The sequence below is a fragment of the Heterocephalus glaber genome, unplaced genomic scaffold (assembly GCF_053883595.1).
Source record: "Heterocephalus glaber isolate CG9 unplaced genomic scaffold, H.glaber_assembly_v1.0 deba00000347, whole genome shotgun sequence".
Lineage (NCBI taxonomy): Eukaryota > Metazoa > Chordata > Mammalia > Rodentia > Bathyergidae > Heterocephalus > Heterocephalus glaber.
The window spans coordinates 28,337,426-28,357,406 of record NW_028258143.1 but is presented as its reverse complement, the minus strand read 5'-3'; positions in this window follow the sequence as shown (position 1 = coordinate 28,357,406).

Below are 19,981 nucleotides of genomic sequence, written 5' to 3'. Positions count from 1 at the left end.
ACCCTATAGAAAATTGGAATAGAATGTCTTTATCTCAACCTGATTAAGGCTATCTATGAAAAACCAACAGGTAACATCATACTAAATGGTCAAAAACTGAAAACGTTCATGCTGAAATCAGGAGCAAGACAAGGATGCCCACTATCACCACTCCTGTTCAATATTGTTCTGGAAACATCAGCCACAGCAATTACATAAGAGAAAGAAATAAAAGGAATAAAGATAGGAAAGGAAGAAGTGAAACTGTCATTATTTGCTGATGATATGATACTTCACATAGAAGACCCAAAAAACTCTGTCAAAAGTCTTCTAGACCTAATTGACAGATTCAGTAGAGTAGCTGGATACAAGGTTAACACTCAAAAAACAATAGCCTTTTTTATATGCAAACAGCAGACCCATTGAGAGAGAAATTCAGGAAATAATTCCTTTTACGATAGCATCTAAAAAAATGAAATATCTAAGAATCAACCTAACAAAGGAAGCAAAAGACCTCTACACTGAAAACTACAGCACTCTGAAGAAGGAGACTGAAGAAGATATAAGAAAATGGAAAGATATCCCTTGTTCCTGGGTAGGAAGAACCAATATAGTGAAAATGATCATACTTCCAAAACTACTATATAGATTCAATGCAATGCCAATTGAAATTCCAACAATATACTTCAGAGAACTAGAGAAAGCAATCCAAAAATTCATTTGGAAACAGAAGAAACCTAGAATAGCAAAAGCAATTCTAGGCAACAGAGGCATGGCTGGGGGTATAACAATCCCCAACTTGAAACTATACTACAAAGCTTCTGTGATAAAAACAGCATGGTACCGGCAAAGAAACAGACCCGAAGATCAGTGTAATAGATTGGAGGATGCAGAAACAACTCCAGACATACTCAGTCACCTGATCTTTGACAAAGGAGCCAACCACCCTCATTGGAGGAAAGGTAGCCTATTTAATAAATGGGGTTGGAAAAACTGGATTTCAACCTGTAAGAAATTAAAACTAGACCCATACCTATCACTGTGCACTAAACTAAAATTGAAGTGGATTAAAGATCTAAATATTAAGTCAGAAACACTAAACTTGCTGGAAGATAAGCTAGGTAGAACTCTTGATGACATTGGCATAGGAAAAGACTTTATGAACAAATCTTCAGTAGCATGGGAGCTAGCACAATGAATCAACAACTGGGATCTCATCATAATAAAAAGCTTCTGCACTGTAAGAGAAACTACCAACAGAGCTAACAGACAACCTACAATGTGGGAAAAATATTTAGCAGCTGTAATTCAGACAAAGGTCTACTATCAAGAATATATAAAGAATAGAAAAAAATCAGACCTCTCAAATTCAAAGACCCAATTCAAAAATGGGCAACTGAAATGAACAGACATTTCTCAGACAAAGAAGTAGAAACAGCAAATAAATATATGAAAAAATGTTCAACATCACTGGTCATTCGAGAGATGCAGATGAAAACAACACTGAGATTCCACCTCACCCCAGAAAGAGTGGCTGCTATCAAGAAATCAACTAAATAACAAATGCTGGCAGGGGTGTGGAGAGAAAGGAACCCTTCTCCATTGTTTGTGGGAATGTAGATTGGTGCAACTACTGTGGAAATCAGTATGGCGATACCTCAAAGAACTAGGACTACAGGTCCCATTTGACCCAGCTATTCCCCTACTGGGAACCTTCCCCAAAGAATTCAAAGAATCATACCACAGCGATATATGTGCACCTATGTTTATAGCGGCACACTTTGTAATAGCTAAAGCTTGGAAACAGCCCAAATGCCCATTGACTGGAAATTGGATAAAGAAGATGTGTTTTTTTTTTATAAAATGGAGTACTACTCAGCCATAAATAATGAGAAACTAGAGACATTTATAGCTAAATGGATGCATATTGAGGCCATACTCTTAAGTGAAATAAATAGGACACACATGTGTAAATACCGAATAGTTTCTGTAGTGTGAGAAATTGAAAGTGTAAATAAGGATGAAAATGATTAAAATGAATAATTGATAATTTGAAATAAGAAAAGGTCCAAGGGTTTGGGGATAGTGGAAGGGAAAGGGAAAAGGGAAGAAGGGAAAGAAAAAAATTATGAGAAAAAAAATGGAATCAAACTCTGTGTAGATAGGGAAGAGTGGAGGGGGTGAAGGGTGCACAGGTAATGGGAGAAAAAATAAAAACTAAGATGCATCATGTTCTGGTACAAACACCCAATGATAAATGTAAATGTGTTTTATACCTAAAATGCACTAATAAATATATATATTTTAAAAAAAACGTTTTAATGAAGGGCTGGAGATTTAGCTCAGTGATTCTGCCACCTACCTCACAAGCACAAGGACCTGAGTTCGATCCCTGGTACCAAAAAAAAAAAAGTTTTAATGAAAATATTTTCCCTTTCTTCAAGTAACAGATTTTCTTTATGAGAAATATATTTAAATAGAGGGGAAAAAAGAAACCAACAAGTGCCCATAATTTCTAGCACACTAACATTCTTTTAGTCTTTTTTTTTAAAATTCTTTTATTGGTACATTTTAGGTATACAATGCATTTACATTTCTCATTGGGAAATTGTACCTTTACATGATATATCTTGGTTCTTATTTTTTCCCCATTCCCTGCACTCTCTTCACCCCTCCACCTCTCCCTATTTACAAAGACTTTGTTTCCATTTTTTCCATTTCTCAGCATTTTTCCTTTCCCTTCTTTCCTTTCCCCTACCCCTCCTACTTTCCCTACCCCTTAGGACCTTTTATTCCTACTCCATATTATAAATCATTCATTTTAATCATTGGTACACTTTAGGTTTACAATATAATGACATTCATCATGGGAAATTTGCACCTTTACATAATCTCTCCTGATTCTTATTTTTCCCCCTTCTCCTGTGCTCCCTTCAACCCCTCCATCACTCCCTATTTACAGAGACTTTGTTTCCATTTTTCCATTTTCTCATATTAATTCCATTCTATTCTTTGCTTTTTCCTACCCCTTCCATTTCCCCTTCCCCTTTGCCCCTTTTCTTCCCATTTCACATTATCTATTATACCATTTAGTCCTTATTTACACTTTCAGTTTCTCACACCAGAGAAACTATTCGGTATTTACACGTGTGTCCTATTTATTTCACTTAAGAGTATCACCTCAGTGTGCATCCATTTAGCTATACATGTCTCTAATTTCTCATTTTTTATTACTTAGTGGTACTCAATTTTATAAAAAAACCCATAATTTCTTGATCCAGTCTCCAGTTGATGGTCATTTGGGCTGTTTCCAAGTTTTTGCTATTACAAACTGTGCTGCTATGAACATGGGTGCACATATATCACTGTGGTATGATTCTTTTAATTCTTTGGAGAAGACACCCAGCAGGGGAATAGCTGGGTCAAATGGGACTTCCAGTCTTAGTTCTTTGAGGTATCTCCACACTGATTTCCACAATGGTTGCATCACTCTACACTCCTACCAGCAGTGGAGAAGAGTTCCTCTTTCCCCATGGCGCCACCAGCATTTGTTATTGGCTGATTACATGATAGCAACCATTCTTTCTGGAGTGAAGTGGAATCTCAGTATTGTTTTCATTTGCATCTCTCAAATGACCAGTGATGTTGAACATTTTTTCATATGTTTATTTGCTGTTTTTACTTCTTTGTGTGAGAAATGTCTGTTCATTTCAGATGCCCATTTTTGGATTGGGTCTTTAAATTTGGGAGGTCTGATCTTTTTAAGTTCTTTATAGATTTGAGATAGTAGGCCTGTGTCTGAGGAACAGAAGATGAAGATTTTTTTCCACATTGCGGGTTCTCTTCACACTGCTGGTGATTTCTCTTGCTGTGCAGAAACTTTTTAATAAGAAGAGTTCACACTTGTTGATTGTTTGTGCTAGCTTACAGGCAACTGAGGTTCTGCTCATAAAATCTTTTCCCACACCATTGTCTTCAAGAGTTCTACCTAACCTCTGTTCCAGCCGGTTCAGCGTTTCTATTTTAATATTTAGATCTTTAATCCATTTCAATTTTAGTTTAGTGCATGTTGAGAGATATAGGTCAAGTTTTAATCTTTGGCAAGTTGAAACCCAATTTTTCCAGCACCATTTATTAAATAGGCTATCATTCCTCCAATGAGAGTGTTGGGCTCCTTTATCAAAGCTGAGGTGGGTGAGTGTGTCTGGAGTTGTTTCTGCATCTTCTAATCTATTCCACTGGTCCTCAGGTCTGTTTCTTTGCTAGTACCATGCTGTTTTTATCACAGTAGCTTTGTAGTATAATTTCAACTTGGGGATTGTAATACCCCCTGCCATGTCTCTGTTATCTAGAATTGTTTTTGCTATTCTGGGTCTCTTCTTGCTCCAAATGAATTTTTGGATTGTTTTCTCAAGGTTTGTGAAGTATGCTTCTGGGATCTCAACTGGGAATGCATTGAATCTATATAGCAGTTTTGGAAGTATGGCCATTTTCACTATATTAATCCTTCCTACCCAGGAGCAGGGGATGTCTTTCCATTTTCTGGTATCATCTTCAATCTCTCTTTTCAGAGTGCTGTAGTTTTCAGAGATGAGGTCTTTGATTTCTTTTGTTAGGTTGATTCCTAGGTATTTCAGTTTTTTGGATGCTATTGTGAAAGGAATTGTTTGCCCTTTTTCTCTCTCAGTGAGTCTGTTGTCTGTGTAGAGGAAAGCCATTGATTTTTGTGTGTTGACCTTGTATTCAGCTACTTTACTGAATTTGTTTATGAAGTCTAGAAGACTTTTGGTGGAGTTCTTGGGGTCTTCTATACAGAGTATCATGTCATCTGCAAATAATGACAATTTGACTTCTTCATATCTTATCTTTATTCCTTTTATTTCTTTCTCTTGTCTAATTGCCATGGCTAATGTTTCCAAAACTATATTGAACAGGAGTGGTGATAGTGGACATCCTTGTCTTGTTCCTGATTTGAGTGTGAAGGATTTCAGTTTTTGACCATTTAGTATGATACTGGCTGTTGGTTTTTCATAGATAGCTTTTATCAGTTTGAGGTAGAGAGAATCTATTCCAGTTTTTTGTAGGGTTTTTATCATAAATGCATGTTGGATTTTGTCAAATGCTTTTCCTGCATCTATGGAGATAATCATATAGTTTTTGTCCTTGGCTCTATTGATATAGTGTATTACATTGATTGATTTGCACATGTTGACCCATCCCTGCATCCCTGGGATGAATCCCAATTGGTCAGGGTTTATGATCTTCTTGAGGATCTTCTGCATTCCATGTGCCAGTATCTTAAGCAGGATTTTTGCATGTATGTTCATCAGTGAGATTGGCCTATAGTTCTCTTTTTCTGTTGGGTCTTTCTCTGCTTTGGGGATCAAGGTGATGCTTGCTTCCAGGAATGAATTTGGGAGTATTGCTTCTCTTTCAATTTCACTGAAGCATTGAAACAATAGTAGCAGTAGTTCCTCTTTAAATGTCTTGTAGAATTCAGCAGTGAAGCCATCAGGACCTCAGCTTTTCTTGGTAAGTTTTGTATTACATTTTCAGTTTCTTTCTTTTTTGTTTTTTGGTACTGGGGATCGAACTTGTGTCCTTGCACTTGCGCAGCAGGCAGCAAGACCACTGAGCTAAATCCCCGGCCCTACATTTTCAATTTCATTGATTGATATTGGGTTGTTTAGAATTTTTAGGTCTTTTTCGTTCAACTTTGGTAACTCATACGTATGTAGGAATCTGTCCATTTCTTCTGTGTTTTCTGTCTTATTGGCGTATAGGTACTGGAAATAGATATTGATGATCCTCTGGATTTCTGCAGAGTCTGTTGTAATTTCACTCTTTTCATTTCTAATTGCATGGATTTGGGCCTTTTCCTTCCTTTTTCTGATAAGGTTGGCTAAGGGTTTGTCAATTTTGTTGATTCTTTCGAAGAACCAACTCTTGGCTTCATTAAGATTTTTATATCATTCTCTTAGCCTCCACTGAATTGATTTCTGTTCTGATCTTTATAATTTCCTCCCTTGTATGAGCTTTAGGGTTGTCCTGCTCTTCTTTTTCTAGAAGCTTGAGGTTCAGCATCAGGTTGTTTAATTGGGCTCATTCCATTTTCCTAATATGTGCATTCACTGCTATGAATTTCTCTCACAAGACTGCTTTTATTATGTCCCATAGATTCTGATATTTTGTATTGTCATAGTCATTTACGCTTGATCTTAGCCAAAAGGCCGAGAAGCAATGTCGTAGTCATTTAATTGAAGGAACTGCCTGATTTCTTCTTTAATTTTCTCTGTGACCCATTGGTTATTCAGAAGTGTGCTGTTCAATTTCCATGTGTTTATGAAATTTTGGGGGTTTCTTTTGCTATGGATCTCTAATTTCATTGCACCATGGTCTGGTAATATACAGGGGATAACTTCAAATCCTTTGCATTTACTTAAACATGTTCTATGAGTCAGTATGTGGTCTTATTTTGCAGAATGACCTGTGTGCAGTTGAAAAGATGTGTATTCTTATTTTGTGGGGTGGAAGACTCTGTAAACATCTGTTAAGTTCATTTGTTCAAGAGTTTGATTCAGTTCTAGTATTTCATCACTGATTTTTCTGTCTAGTTGATCTATTTTTGACAGTGGGGTATTGAGGTCACCTACCACAGTTGTATTTGTGCATATATGACTTTTCATGTCTGTTAGTATTTGTTTTATATAGTTGGGTGCACTAGTGTTTGGTGCATAGATATTTATGATTGTCATCTCCTCCTCTTGGATTGTTCCCTTTACAAGGATGTAGTGTCCTTCTTTGTCTCTCTTAATCAGTGTGGGTTTGAAATCCACTTGGTCTGAAAAGAGGATAGCTATTCTTGCTTTTTTTCACATTCCTATCACATGGAGTATTGTTTCCCACCCTTTAACTTTCAGTCTATGAGTTTCATTTTGAATTAAGTGTGTTTCTTGTATGGAACATATTGTTGGATTTTGCATCTTGACCCATTCTGCCAGTCTATTTCTTTTGATTGGTGAATTGAGACCATTAACATTGATGGTTATAACTGATACATATTGAGTTATCATTGTCATGACTTTTTCTTTTTGTTGGATTCTCCCCCTTTACATTTCATTTTTTGTTGCATCCAACAGGTTCATTCTGCTGTGCTTCCTGGGGTTGTGATCCTCATTGTCTGTTTCTAAGATATTGTCTAAGTTTTTTGGAGTGCTGGTTTGGTATTCATGAAGTTCCTAAGGTGCTCTTTGTCATGAAAGTATCTTATTTCTCCATCCATTTTGAAAGATACTTTTGCAGGGTACATCAATCTGGGTTGGAGGTTGTTTTCCTTTAGGGCTTGGAATATGTCACTACAAGTTCTTGCCTTGAGGGTTTGCATTGAGAAGTCTGCTGTGATTCTGATGGGCTTTCCTTTGTAGGTGATTTGTTTCTTTTCTCTAACTGCTTGTAGAACTTTGTTCTTCTGTTGGTTTTCTGGAATCTTAACAATTATATGCCTATATGTAGATATGTTTGATCAAGGCTATTTGGAGTCCTGTGTGCCTCACTTATCTGTATGTCAAGTTCTTTTCCCCTGCTTGGAAAGTTTTCTGCCATCACTTCTGTGAACAGTGTTTTTATGTCATCTGCGCTCTCTCCTGTTTCTTCGTTGACTCAAATCAGTCTTATGTTATTCTACTTTGCATCGTCTAGCAGCTGCTGGATTGATTTCTCATGGTCCCTTACAATTTTGAAGCAATTTTTCTTTTCCTGATCACTAATTGCAATCTTATCTTCTGTATCTGAAATTCTGTCCTCACATTGGCTCATTCTGCTGTGTAGACTTTCAGTGGAGTTTTTCATGTCCTGGAAATCTATTTGCATCTGTTTTATGGATTCCATTTGTTTCCTATGTTGGGATTCCATCATGTTCCTCAGCTCCTTTCTAGTTTTATTAATCATGTCTTGCACTAGGAGCATAATCTCTGCTGTTATCTGACAAATTATTTCTGATTTCATTTTTTTCCAGATCCACTTTTGTTGCCAGTTCAGGGAGTCCAAGTGGTTGAGTATCAGAGTGTTCCCTCTCATTTCCCTTTGGGCTTGCTGTAGGTGCTCTGAAAGTTTGGTTTTGAGACTTGTTTACATGTCTTCTCATTTTGACAGCAGGGGAGGGGGTACTATTGGCACCTGTGCAGCTCACCTCCTCTGTGCTGGGAGTGGTGGAATGGTGGGCCAGAAGCCCCTTCCTCTGTGCTGGGAGCAGTAGAATGGCCACTCAGAAGCCCCTTCCTCTGTGCTGGGAGCAGTGTAGTGGTGGCCCAGAAGCCTCTTCCTTTATGCTGGGAGCTGTGGAATGGTGGCCCGGAAGCCCCTACCTCTGGCTGGGAGTGGTGAAACATTGGCCCGGAAGCCCTTTCCTCTGGGCCGGGAGTGGTGGAAAGGTGGCCCAGAAGCCCCTTCCTCTGTGTTGGGTGCAGTGGAATGGTGGCCCGGAAGCCCCTCCCTTTTAGTCTTTCTATGAAGTTATGGATATTGGCTTGATACTACTGAGATTTTACTGAATATGTGATTTTGAGGGTTCAGCTCTCAGTTACTACCACTACGTCACAACTGTTTTCCCATCTAAAATTATGAGCTCTTTAATTCATTTTAATTGCGAGGTTGTTTTGTTTTCTAAATAGTGCCATGATAAACCATGTGAATATAAATGTCTGCAGTTTGTACTTTTCTCTTAGCATGTATTCTCAAAGTGGAATTCTTGGATCAAATATTAGGAGTGCATCTAAGGCTTTTGATGTGTTTGTAAGTTGTAGCTATAGCAATTTAACTCTGAATCAAGATGACCAGTACTTCACTCAGAGCCTCTTGCCAGAATTAAGCATCAGTTTTTAAATAATCATTAGTTCTGTAGATGAGAAAGATATGTGATTACTTGAGTCTGTGTTTATTTGATTACCAGTGAGGTTGTATATACTATCATATGTTTACTTAAAAATCATATATTCTTTGGGTGAATGTTTTGTTCATGACGGTTCCTCAATTGGAGAGACTTCAAATGTTTTCCTTATTGATTTATTTGAACTCTATGTGCACAAAAGAAAACAACACCTTTTCATGTATATTAAAAATATTTTCTCTTTTGACCATTTTTAGGTTTCTTTCCAATTTTTCCAGAAGCATAGTTTTATTTATCTGATTGGCAAATTGTTGGATTTTATGAAAATCCAAGTGTGGCTATGCGCATTTTAAGAGGACTAAAAAGAAAGACGGGGGGGGGGCAGGGACCTGAAACCTGAGGAATATAGTTTGTCCATAGAGAGAGAGAGAGAGGGAAAACCTGAAACCTGAGGAATATAGTTTTTCCATGTTGTGTAAAACTCCTGATAATGAAGAGCTGGAGGCAGGGAGTGGGAGAGGTGGGAACCAAGAGGAGGCCTGGACCTCACAAAAAGACCACAGAGGAAAGCACAGGAAGACCAGTGGTCACAAGCTCTACAGTCTTTGACGGGAAGCTCTTGCTCCTTCCCAGAGAGGATATTCTTTCTGAGGAGCATCCCCAGCATGGGGAGGTCTCAAAAATCAACTAAGTGCCTTCAGGCAAGAGAGGAGTGGGCAACAAGCTGAGCCCCTAGTCCTCTTCCTCCCAGTCATTGCTAGAGGCTGGGTGTTTCTGTGCAAGATGGGGGAAGGTGTGGAGGGAGAGAAGCATCAGGAGAGGCTGTGGGGGACTCCAGCCTGTGCCCTTCATTTATAAGAGCACTTCAGTCAAGGAGCATCTTTAAGCAACCAGAATGGTCCAGCATCACTAAGCAGGTATGTGTGTGGGGGGCAGCACAGCAACCCAGGGGGAAGATCAGGTGGGCTGGGATGGAGCGAGATGCAGAAGCAGAATCTCATCTCTTTTTATCAGCTCTACCAACCTGTTCCTCAACCAGGCCTGAGAAAAATCAGGAAACCTTCACATTAGGTGGGGAAAAACCCAAAGAAATGTCACAGGAACCAGAATCTCTAGCAAGGGTTAGTATATAGGAGATAACACACAACTCAGCCTGGGAGGCTGAGATGCTGCAGAATGTGCACAATTTCCCATTTAAAAAATGTATCTGGAAATCATAGGATTATACAAAGTGGGACTATTTCTGGAGCATCTAGAATGTGCCAGACCTGCTTCTGTGTTAGGATTGTCCATGAATGACCACTGCCAGTTGTCACAATAGATGGTGCTTTGGTTTGTTTTCCTACTGAACTGTTAGCAGAAGAGGGAACTCAGGACCAGAGAGGTGATCTGACCACTCCTGTTGTTATGGCTGTGTCTAGATGTCCCTCCAAAGACTCACGTGGTCTTAAGTGGGGCTTTTTCAGAGGTGGTTGAATCTAAAGTATGTGATTGATTCACAGTGCAATGCTAGGCCAGAGGGCACTAGGATTAAGGGTGTGAGTGCTACTCATCCTAAGTAGTTTGAATAAGATAAAAAGAGAAAGATGCAGTTAATGTCCTTTGTTGCTTTTGTTGCCTCCTGGCCACCATGAATTGTTTCTCCTCTACAAGGCCTGTCTGCTATGTGTCACCCTGCCTTGGAGCCTCTAAAAACTGTGAGCTAAATAAACCTTTCCCCCTTTAACTTTGGGTATTGGGTATTCTGTCTTAGCAATGAGAGGAAAGTAACTAAGTACCTTCCTAAGTAGCTACTCAGGACTGAGCTAAAATCCCTCCAGATCACCATATCTAAAGCTCTGCAGTAGGAAGCACCACCAGATCCATCTCTCTCTCAGTGACCCCCTTGTCCCACACACCCCAGAGTCCCTGACATCTCTTAGTGTCACTACACACCTGGTTGCCTCCTGCCTGATGATCACCCTGAGACACACAGAGAAGGGAGCTTCTGAACAAGTTGCACATGGTTCTTCAGGGTTCTCTTCAGAACGCAGAAGTGAAAATCTCCCAGCAGCGAGGGGGTGAACTTTTGATCTTCAGGAAGCCTTGTTTGCGTTGCATCCTTGGGCTTTGGCTTTACATTATTGTTGGGAAGCTGAACTAAAAGACTTCTCTCCATCTGGTCCCCCTGAACTCCTGAGGCCACTAAGAAGCAGCCCCTCCTTAGACCTCTCATTGTAGCTTTCATTCTCTTTGGCCAAGAGGATGGGGGAATTGGGGACATGTAGCTTTGTGACAAAGGAGGAAGATAAGAAATGATAATTACATTTTCCAAACTTTTCATTGAATTTTATATATTTTATCTTATTTACTTTAATGAAAGATCTCACAAAGACAGGGCAGGACTGGGAATACGGCAGACATCATCTCCTATTTCTGGCTCACTGCTTGCCACTTTGTTAAGAGACTTTGCCTCCAAGAGGTTAATGGCTCCTAAGTCTGAGGGGCCCTGGAGGGCTGGCATAGGATCCCCTGGAAAGTTTGTACATTCATCAATGATGATAAGACAAAGGCTTCCTGGTGCTGTAGAAAACACTAAAGAATATCTTCTGAAAGAAACATTCATGCAAGGACTTAGGTGTATCGTGATTGTGACTAGGTATAACTATGTCCACTTACAGAGGAAATAATGATGATAACACCCTAATGGGGACACGGGGAGTGACTGTTTGTTTTTCCTATTTATACATGCTTCAAGTGGGCAATAGACTCAGCAGGTTTTGTATTCTCTCCTTCCTGGAAGTCCATTGCAATTATATAAAGGAATAATAAAAGGAATGATCTTGCAAAGTGATTCCTGGCTATGTCTGGGGCATGCTGAACGGAGGTGACGGATAGCTGGAGCTGCAGCCCAGGGGGCACAGGAAGAGGGTGGAAGTGTGTGACCAGGACTACAACTTCTAGAGCCACAGCGGTCCAGGCCCTGAGTTGGTAGATTGGAAGAGGAAGGTTGGAAATGGGAGTAGGAACCAGTAGATTGGCTTATGGTTTGTTTGATGTAGAGGCAGATTCTCCCCACTTCTTCAACTCCACGTGCAAAATATCAGGCAGGGCACAGAAATTTTCCCCAGGGACAAAAAGATGTGCATATATCCAGGAAAATGAAGAAACTACTGGTGTGGAAGGACACCCTTTTATTCCTGAGATTTGCCCTCTCCACCCCTCGCCTAGTCAGGCAGCTTCCCATCCTCTCACAGAGATTTTATCAGGTAAGGAAGTTGATTAAATACCTCCTTAGAGTAGTCAGGTTGGTCACTCATTTTTAAACTTTAATGGAGACCTATAAACGACAAACAAGTCAAATATATGGAAAAAAAGACCAACTTATTTAAAGAAAACAAAAACTAACCTCAGAAGAAGCAGGTAAGGAGAGAATATAAAGAAAACAAAGGAGCAAAGAAGGACTCTAGTATATTCAGAGATGAGAGAAACTTAAAATAAGAATAATGTGTCCTGAAAAAGGCAAAGCAAATAATAAGAAAAGAGAGCTTTGGAATTAATAACATAATGACTAAAATAAAAATTTAGAGTTAAAGGTTAAATCTATAGAAATTTTAGTAGGCTGAAGGCAAAACAAGTGAAAATAAAGAGTTAAGAGATGAGAGATAATGTAGGAGGTACAAGGAATCTGAATTTCTCAAGAAGAAAACAAAATATAGAAGGGAGAAAATTACACATAAATACTGTTATGTCTCCCTTGGCATCTGTGGAGTAAGAATGAGTATTTGCATGTCACCTGCAGCCATCTTTTTGTGTGCTTTCGTGTATACATTAACTATAATATACAATGCAGTGTGAATGTTATTGTGTATGAAATGATGACAAGAAAAAATAACCTGTGTATGTTCTGTACAGGGCTATTTTTCCCCAATATTTTAAATCTGGGGCTGTTTGAACCCACAGATGCAGAACCTATAGAAACAGGGCTGACTATATCTGTGAAGAAGATAGAGAAAAATGAAGAGAAGTGTACAGGTCTTCATACTGAAATGGCAGAATTTAAAAAATGCATATATTTTTATATTATGAAATTTCAGAACAACATGGTGAAGAAAAGATTTTTTAAAGTTTTTACAGACATCATGGGATACATGCCTGTGCTCATACTAATAATAAGAAAACTGAATCTTGAAGAGGCCAGTGGTAATGGTCTGTAACTGGCAGATCCAACCTCAAGTTTTTGTGACTACAAAATCCATGTTTTCCTTTTCATCCTCCATTTTCCCCCATATCCAAGCAAAGTCTATGTTTCCTTAAGTGAGGAAGCCCAGCTACAAGATTTCAAATGAGGAGCTACTGCTCCATGGGGTGCTAGAGGTGGGACTTAGCCTTGTCCATGGACCCAGTGCTTTTCACTGCCAGGGTCCTCTCTGAGGTCCTTTGTGTACTGCAGGCTTCTGATCACAATTAGAGCATTGGCTGCACCAAACTGAAGTGATTTCCAGACCTCAGTGCTGGCACAGATTACATGGGGTGCCTGTTAAAATGCAGATCCCAGAAACTCATCCTGGAGTTTTTCTCCCAGTGGGCATCTGGACAGGACACCTCTAAATGAGTGTGTGTGTGACAACCTTTTGGGTGTTTCTGAAACACTACTACTCCAGCTCCCCCACTCGTCCTTGTGCCTTGGGCACCCACCTCAGTCCCTTCCACAGCTGACTCCTCCTCATCCTCGGGGCAGCTCACTCCTCCTCCTGATCTACCAGGTTGAGCTCACTGCCCTTCCTGTGCACTTCCTTGTAGTCTCACTCCAAATTCTACACCCCCTCTCAGCAAGTGATATACATTGAAACCATCTGTTCTCTGATGAGTCTCTGCTTCTCTGGAACTGTGGTTTTCCCATGGGGCTGATTCTGCTCTTCCTCCCTGGAGATGTAGGACTATGTTTAGAGTTACTTTTGTGTATTAAAATGGGAATGAAGTGCTACTGGCATCTGGTGGGTGGAGGACAAGAATGCTGGAAAGCATCTTATAATGCCCAGAAGAGACTCCTAGCAAAGAAGGAACTGGCTCCACATGTCAACAGTGCTGTGGTGGAGAGCCCTGCTGGAAGGTCCAGTCCTTCCTGCTGCTTATGGCTGTGTGCTCCTGACAGCTTTTTCACTCATTCTCTTTGCTACTCAGGTCTTTGTCTACAGGGTGGGCTCACATCTACTTCACAGCTATCTTGGGGACTGAGTTTTACACGCAATGTGCTTCAGCAGTGCCAGGCAGGCAGGGGGTGGTACCCATGTGCTGAATGACAGCACCATATCCAGGTTGGAGCTTTGAGCCACTAGGGATCCATGGTCCCTCCATTCCCTCCCACTACACTCCATTCCATGTTCTCCATGTTAGACTCCAGGCACCTTGCTGGCCAGGGCTATGTTCCCACTTGTGAGAAAGGCTATTCCCCTTTCCTCTGTCCTAAATTTCATCTCAAACCTCCCTAGCAAATCTTGTTGACCTTCTATGGGTATAACCTTGCCCTGCTGGATAACTCACCTCTACAAAACCTGCCTGATAGAAGCAGTGCAGGTAGTCCTTTAATCATGTCTGAGCCTCAGTTAGGCAAGACCACTTAACAGGCAGGAAAAAAATGGAACGTTCCCCTCCAGAATCTTCCTTCCCAAACCTAGGCCTGTGTGGAGGTAGTGTTTTCACCCTAGATGTCATAGGATTCCACCAGCCCCTTCAAGTATGTTCTGAATCTTTCTTGGTCAGAAGCTTTGTTGTAACCTGGAGATATAAGGCACAAAGATATTCCTAAAGTTTGCTCCCAAGAAGCTCACAGGCAAGGAGAACAAGCTGAATAAGCATCAGAATTCGGCTGGCCTCACTTCCAGAATTGGGCCTGAAATTCTGAGCTGAAGGGCTGCTTAGAAAAGATCGTGTTATCTCATGTTTATCACTAGTGCATCAGATACCACTGACCTTTTACATAAACATCGTACAACAATCCTGGAGGAAGTTATTGGCCTGCTTTATCCTGGACAAACACAGGTTCAGGTAGGGGATTAACTTGGCCAAGGCAGTTGAACCCAGAAGTACCTTAGTAATAAGTGACCCCTTCCCACCATTCCAGCTTTCAAGATCTTAGGCTTCAAGTGGTTAGGCACTGTAGAGCCCTTCCAGGGAGGAACTAATCCATGGTTCTTTGCTTGGACTTGTGGCCAGATCTCACTTATTCATCTTATGCCTTTGGTGAGCACACAGTAGCCTGATGAATTTGCTTGTAAGGAAGTCTGGCCCTCATCCCCAGAGGTAAAATCGATCCCTCCCTCTATGCTGTTGATCAGGATGGTTTATACACAGCTCTCAACCTTACAAATCATTGCCCAGCATCATCCTCAGTACTGTCAAACCTGCTTATCTGACTAGGAAGGCTGGAGAACCCAGGTCATAAAATTAAATAAAATTACTGCAGGAACTAGGGTGGTAGTGACAATGAGCTGAAATTATAACCCAGAGAATGGCAAGGGAGGTTTATGGTGCCCAGTGCATATCTACAAAGTCATTAGTCAAAAGGCTCCTGTTTTCCCTGGTGTCTGGGCTGAACATCACCCTTTTCTGGGACTAGCAGCACTGGCAATCCTCTTTATACAGTTCTTCTCAGCTTATAAGAATTGGTGTACTAGAAAGATTCTTGAGTCCTTCCAGTCCAATCCTTTCATCTTCTGAATAGGAAAGCTACTGTTCAGAAAGGCGCTGGGCTCCCCAGTGTCATAATGTGCTACTGACAAACCAATATCCAACCTAGGTTCCTTGGCTTAGTCAAGTGGTCCCCTTCCTATGCTATAATTTTGAAACAATTTTCAAGATATGAAAATGGGCTCACACACCATTGTGAATTGGCTTTTTAGTGGGCAAAACCAGGTGAAAGGAGAGAGTCAGTAGTGAAGAGGTTTTGATAATTTTCACTGTGTCTCATTCTGTGTTGCAGAAGTCACTCTGCACAGAACTCCCGGCTTGGTCAGATCCAGATGTCCCGCTGTCCTTAGTCACATACTACACCAGAAGACACATTTTCTTATGGTCTCAAATTTTGGCTGGACCTCAGGAACATGCAACAAGCCTGTAAAAATGTCTATCTCAGTGAGCCCAGAGTCTGTTGGAGAAATGACACATAAGCACATTGTCTTCAAAACAGGTAAAGTGCATAAAATCCTGGGGAAGGGCACAGAAATGTCAAGTAGACAGAGCCGTTAGTACCTGGGGCAATAGAGAAGACTTCTAGGTGGAGGTGTTGTTTGGCCAGCAGAGTCTTCTAGGTCTTGTGACATGGACCACTAGTCATCTTCTGCTGCTGCTTCTCTTTCACAGGGCATTGCTGCTCTGCTCAATCTGATTGACACTTAAGGAGTGGAACAAAACCTTTCCTTGTACATTTCTGGCTCTTCATCAGTACATAACTCAAGCTTGCACACACACCCATTAGATGGACAGAGTGGATGGGTTGATTGGGCTTAGTCAGACACAATGATAACAGGTTTGGAGCTTCAATCAATGTCATCATAAGTTAAATGGAGATGATCTTGTTTACCATGAAGGATCACTGGGAATTGGAATTATACAAAGCCTCTAGAATAGCAGTGTCTTCTTGTCTGGATAGTAACTGTTCTGAGTTTCAGGCATGGTTGCAAGAGTTACAGCACTCAGTGGTTGTCCACATTCTGGTGGTTTCTGTCCTCCCACCCTTGTTTCCTGATCGGGCTACTGAAACAGTAGTTTTTCTTTCAAGAAGTACCAAGTCACCCCAGTCTCCTCACAGAGCTGTCCTGCCCTTCTGGGAACAACCTGGTGAGACACCGTCTGTGTGAGGTGTTCTGATGGGGCTCAGCAGGCAGAGAACATGGAAGAGAAGGCTTTTCCTCAGATGTGGTAATGCTGTCCTGCTTGTGGACCTGGTTACTTCAATCTCCATCAGACTTTCTGTCTTTGAAGGGCTAGGGTTAGACTTCTCAAATTTAGCTGGCTTTTGCAGAGAACACTACATATGAGATTTAATTCATGATGACTCCAAACAGCTCTGACTGCAGTAGTGTCTGTTGAAGGAGAAGTTGTGGGAAAAACATGAATTTTTCAATTATACAGGGCCAGGTTCAAATCCTAACCCTGCTGCTTAGAAATAGGCAGTGGACAGTGTCTTAACCTTAGAGTCTTCATCTACAAAATCAAGGTATAAATACTGACTCTGTAAGATTATTGTGAGGAATATATGAAGATTATGTATACAAAGTTGTCCCTAGGTATTCACAGGTGATTGGTTCCACAATCCAGAAATCAAAGTTCTAGGATACCAAAATCTGAGGATGCTCTTGTAAAATGGCATAGTATTTGCATATAACCTACTTACTTCCCCCATACTTCTTAAGTCATCTCTAGACTAGTTACAATACTTAATATACTGTAAATGTTATGTAAATCACTGTTATACAATATTGTTTAGGGAATAAAGCAAGAAAAAGGTCTGTGCATATTCAGTACAGACACCATTTAGAAATATGTATATGTAGTCTGTGCTGTTTGAATTCAGAAGGCAAAATTTGTGGATACTGCATCCTCATACTAGCTAGCTCACAAATACTGAGGGCCCCACTTCCTCTGTCCTCACATGAATGTCCTCAGGGCAAGCTGCTGACCACTGGGTTCCCCTTTCATAAACCTTGCTGTTGCTGTGCACAATTGACCATCACTAACAATCAATCCATACAGAGGGTGGCTGACCAGTGTCCTCCAGGGCTGGGTCTTGAGTCCCAGGCCTCTCTCAGATGTCTCAGAGTTGCTCTGACTCCAGTTGTGGATGAGGGGATTGTACAGGCGGCTGGTGGCTTGGCTTTGATGTGGCCTGCCCATCTATCTCCTCATGGGCATGCGGGAGCTAGACTCTGTCCTGGCCTTGGATACCTTGGCATTAACAAAACATGTTTCTGTGGAAGAACTACTCTGTGACAGGGAAAACTTAGACAATATCAGAAAATTGTTCAGCTTTTAAAAAATAAGGAAATGAAAAAAATCCAAACAAAAAATAGACTTCAGAAAGGCTCTAACATTATCATATTTCCATCATTGAAGAAAACTTTTGTGTGTGTATAGAGGGAGTCATAGCTAGAGGTAGGGTTCTTAAAAATGTTTGTGTGTTGTAAAAGGAATATTGAACTATGTAGAAAAGCTACATCTATTCTGCCTCCTACAGCTGGGAAAAACTAGATGCCTCAATACTCTGGGCTTTAGATTCCACTTATGTGAATGAGGATATTTTTCACTTATCCATACATCATAGAGATTTTCATTTGTCAATATGTTATCTACCTTAATCATTTTAATGGCTATGCAATATATTCAAGTATTGATGTATCATAATTTATTTAACAATTCTCACATTGAAGGTTGCTTCTCATTTCTTTCTGTCCAAAACAATGCTGCAAAGAAATAGCTTGTCCATAAATCTATGTAAAGTTTTGAGAGCATTTTTCTGAAATAGATTTGTAGTAATTTAACTGCTGATTAAATGACAAGAACACTTATATTTTCATAGTTTCTACAAATTGTCTATCCAAAGTGCTGTACCTGATTTACACTTCTTCTACCCATATAGTTCAATTCCTTGTAGCATTGCAAGTTATACATTATCTTCTCTATTAGGAAGACAAAGAGCTGGAGACATATTAAGTAACTTTCTCAATGTCACACAGGCATCCTATAAGCCAATGTAGATTTGCCCAAGGCTAGCTTGTTTTCACTCTGTGACAGACAGCTTCTCTTAGCATCCATTGGTTTTCCTGCTCTAGGAAGTTAGGATTCATTCATGGTGGCATGAGAGAAGACAGCAGGGATCCTGCAGAATAAAACATTATGCTTAAATAATAACAGCATGGGGTACATTGTACAAATAAGTCCACAGTGTAAGCAAATCATTTATTAAATTGTTTTTCTCAGATATTGGTTAGGTACCACATAATATTTATGGAATATGTATTGTACATAATAGCAATGCAATAAATAATAATATTGCCTGGTATCATTTAAGAAACATATATTACTATCAAAATCTTTGCAAGTCCAGTGAATATTTATCCTTGTTTTCATCCTTTCCCCTTCCCTAGACTTGACCACTCTACTGAATTTTTGTGTTTATACTTTTCTTGCATTTTCCATAGCTTTATGGATTATGGTTGAATCCCTATACAATGCTTACAAGAACATACATTTGCCTACATGGGGCAGACATTTGACTATACATAGGGTCTATTTGCCTACATAGGGCAGTATGGGACTAGCATAGTTTTCCCTTGTAGCTCTAAAAAGAGTGTAGTGTTGAGAGTTGCAAATTAGAAACTTTATTTAAGCAGAATCCTACCATATGCATTCATCTACAATTTGCTTAAATCACTCTGCATAATCTCCCGAGAGGGAGTCACCGTATGTTTATGGCTATAGTTGGTTTGTTTTCACTGCTGTACAGTAATGCATGGCACAAATGAATCAAAATTCTTACAGATTCTCCTGTCGCTGGGCATTTGGCATGTTTCAGAGGTTTTGCTGTTATAAACAGTGCTGCTATGAACATTTTGTAGATACTCCCTGGAGCATAACATGTCATCCTGTGCACCAGGGTTCCATGCATTCCTAGAAAAGGCTGTCCTGTCTCTTGGACAGCATGTCTTCATTTTTATTGGAGAATACCAGATTGTTATCCTGCGGCAATAGATGAGTTTTTCCTAGCATCCTTGCCAAAACTTGGTATTGTTATACTTGGGAACTGTTGCCAGTATGTTTGGTACAAAATGGTATCTAACTGTGCCTTTAGTTTGCCTTTTCCTGACTAATAATGAGGAACTTTACACATTTTTATTAGCCATTGATTTTTCAGAATTAATTTTTTTGTTTTTGTACCGGAGATCGAACTCAGGACCTTGGGCTTGCAAGGCAGGCGCCGGAACCACTGAGCTAAATCCCCCGCCCAAGCCATTGATTTTCTTTGTGAAGTATTCCACTAAGTCTTTTGTGCATTTCTCTTATAGATTATCTTTGCCCTATTAGTTTGTTAGTTTATTAAGTATTTTGTATTTCATTCTTTGTCAGTTGTGTATGTTGCAA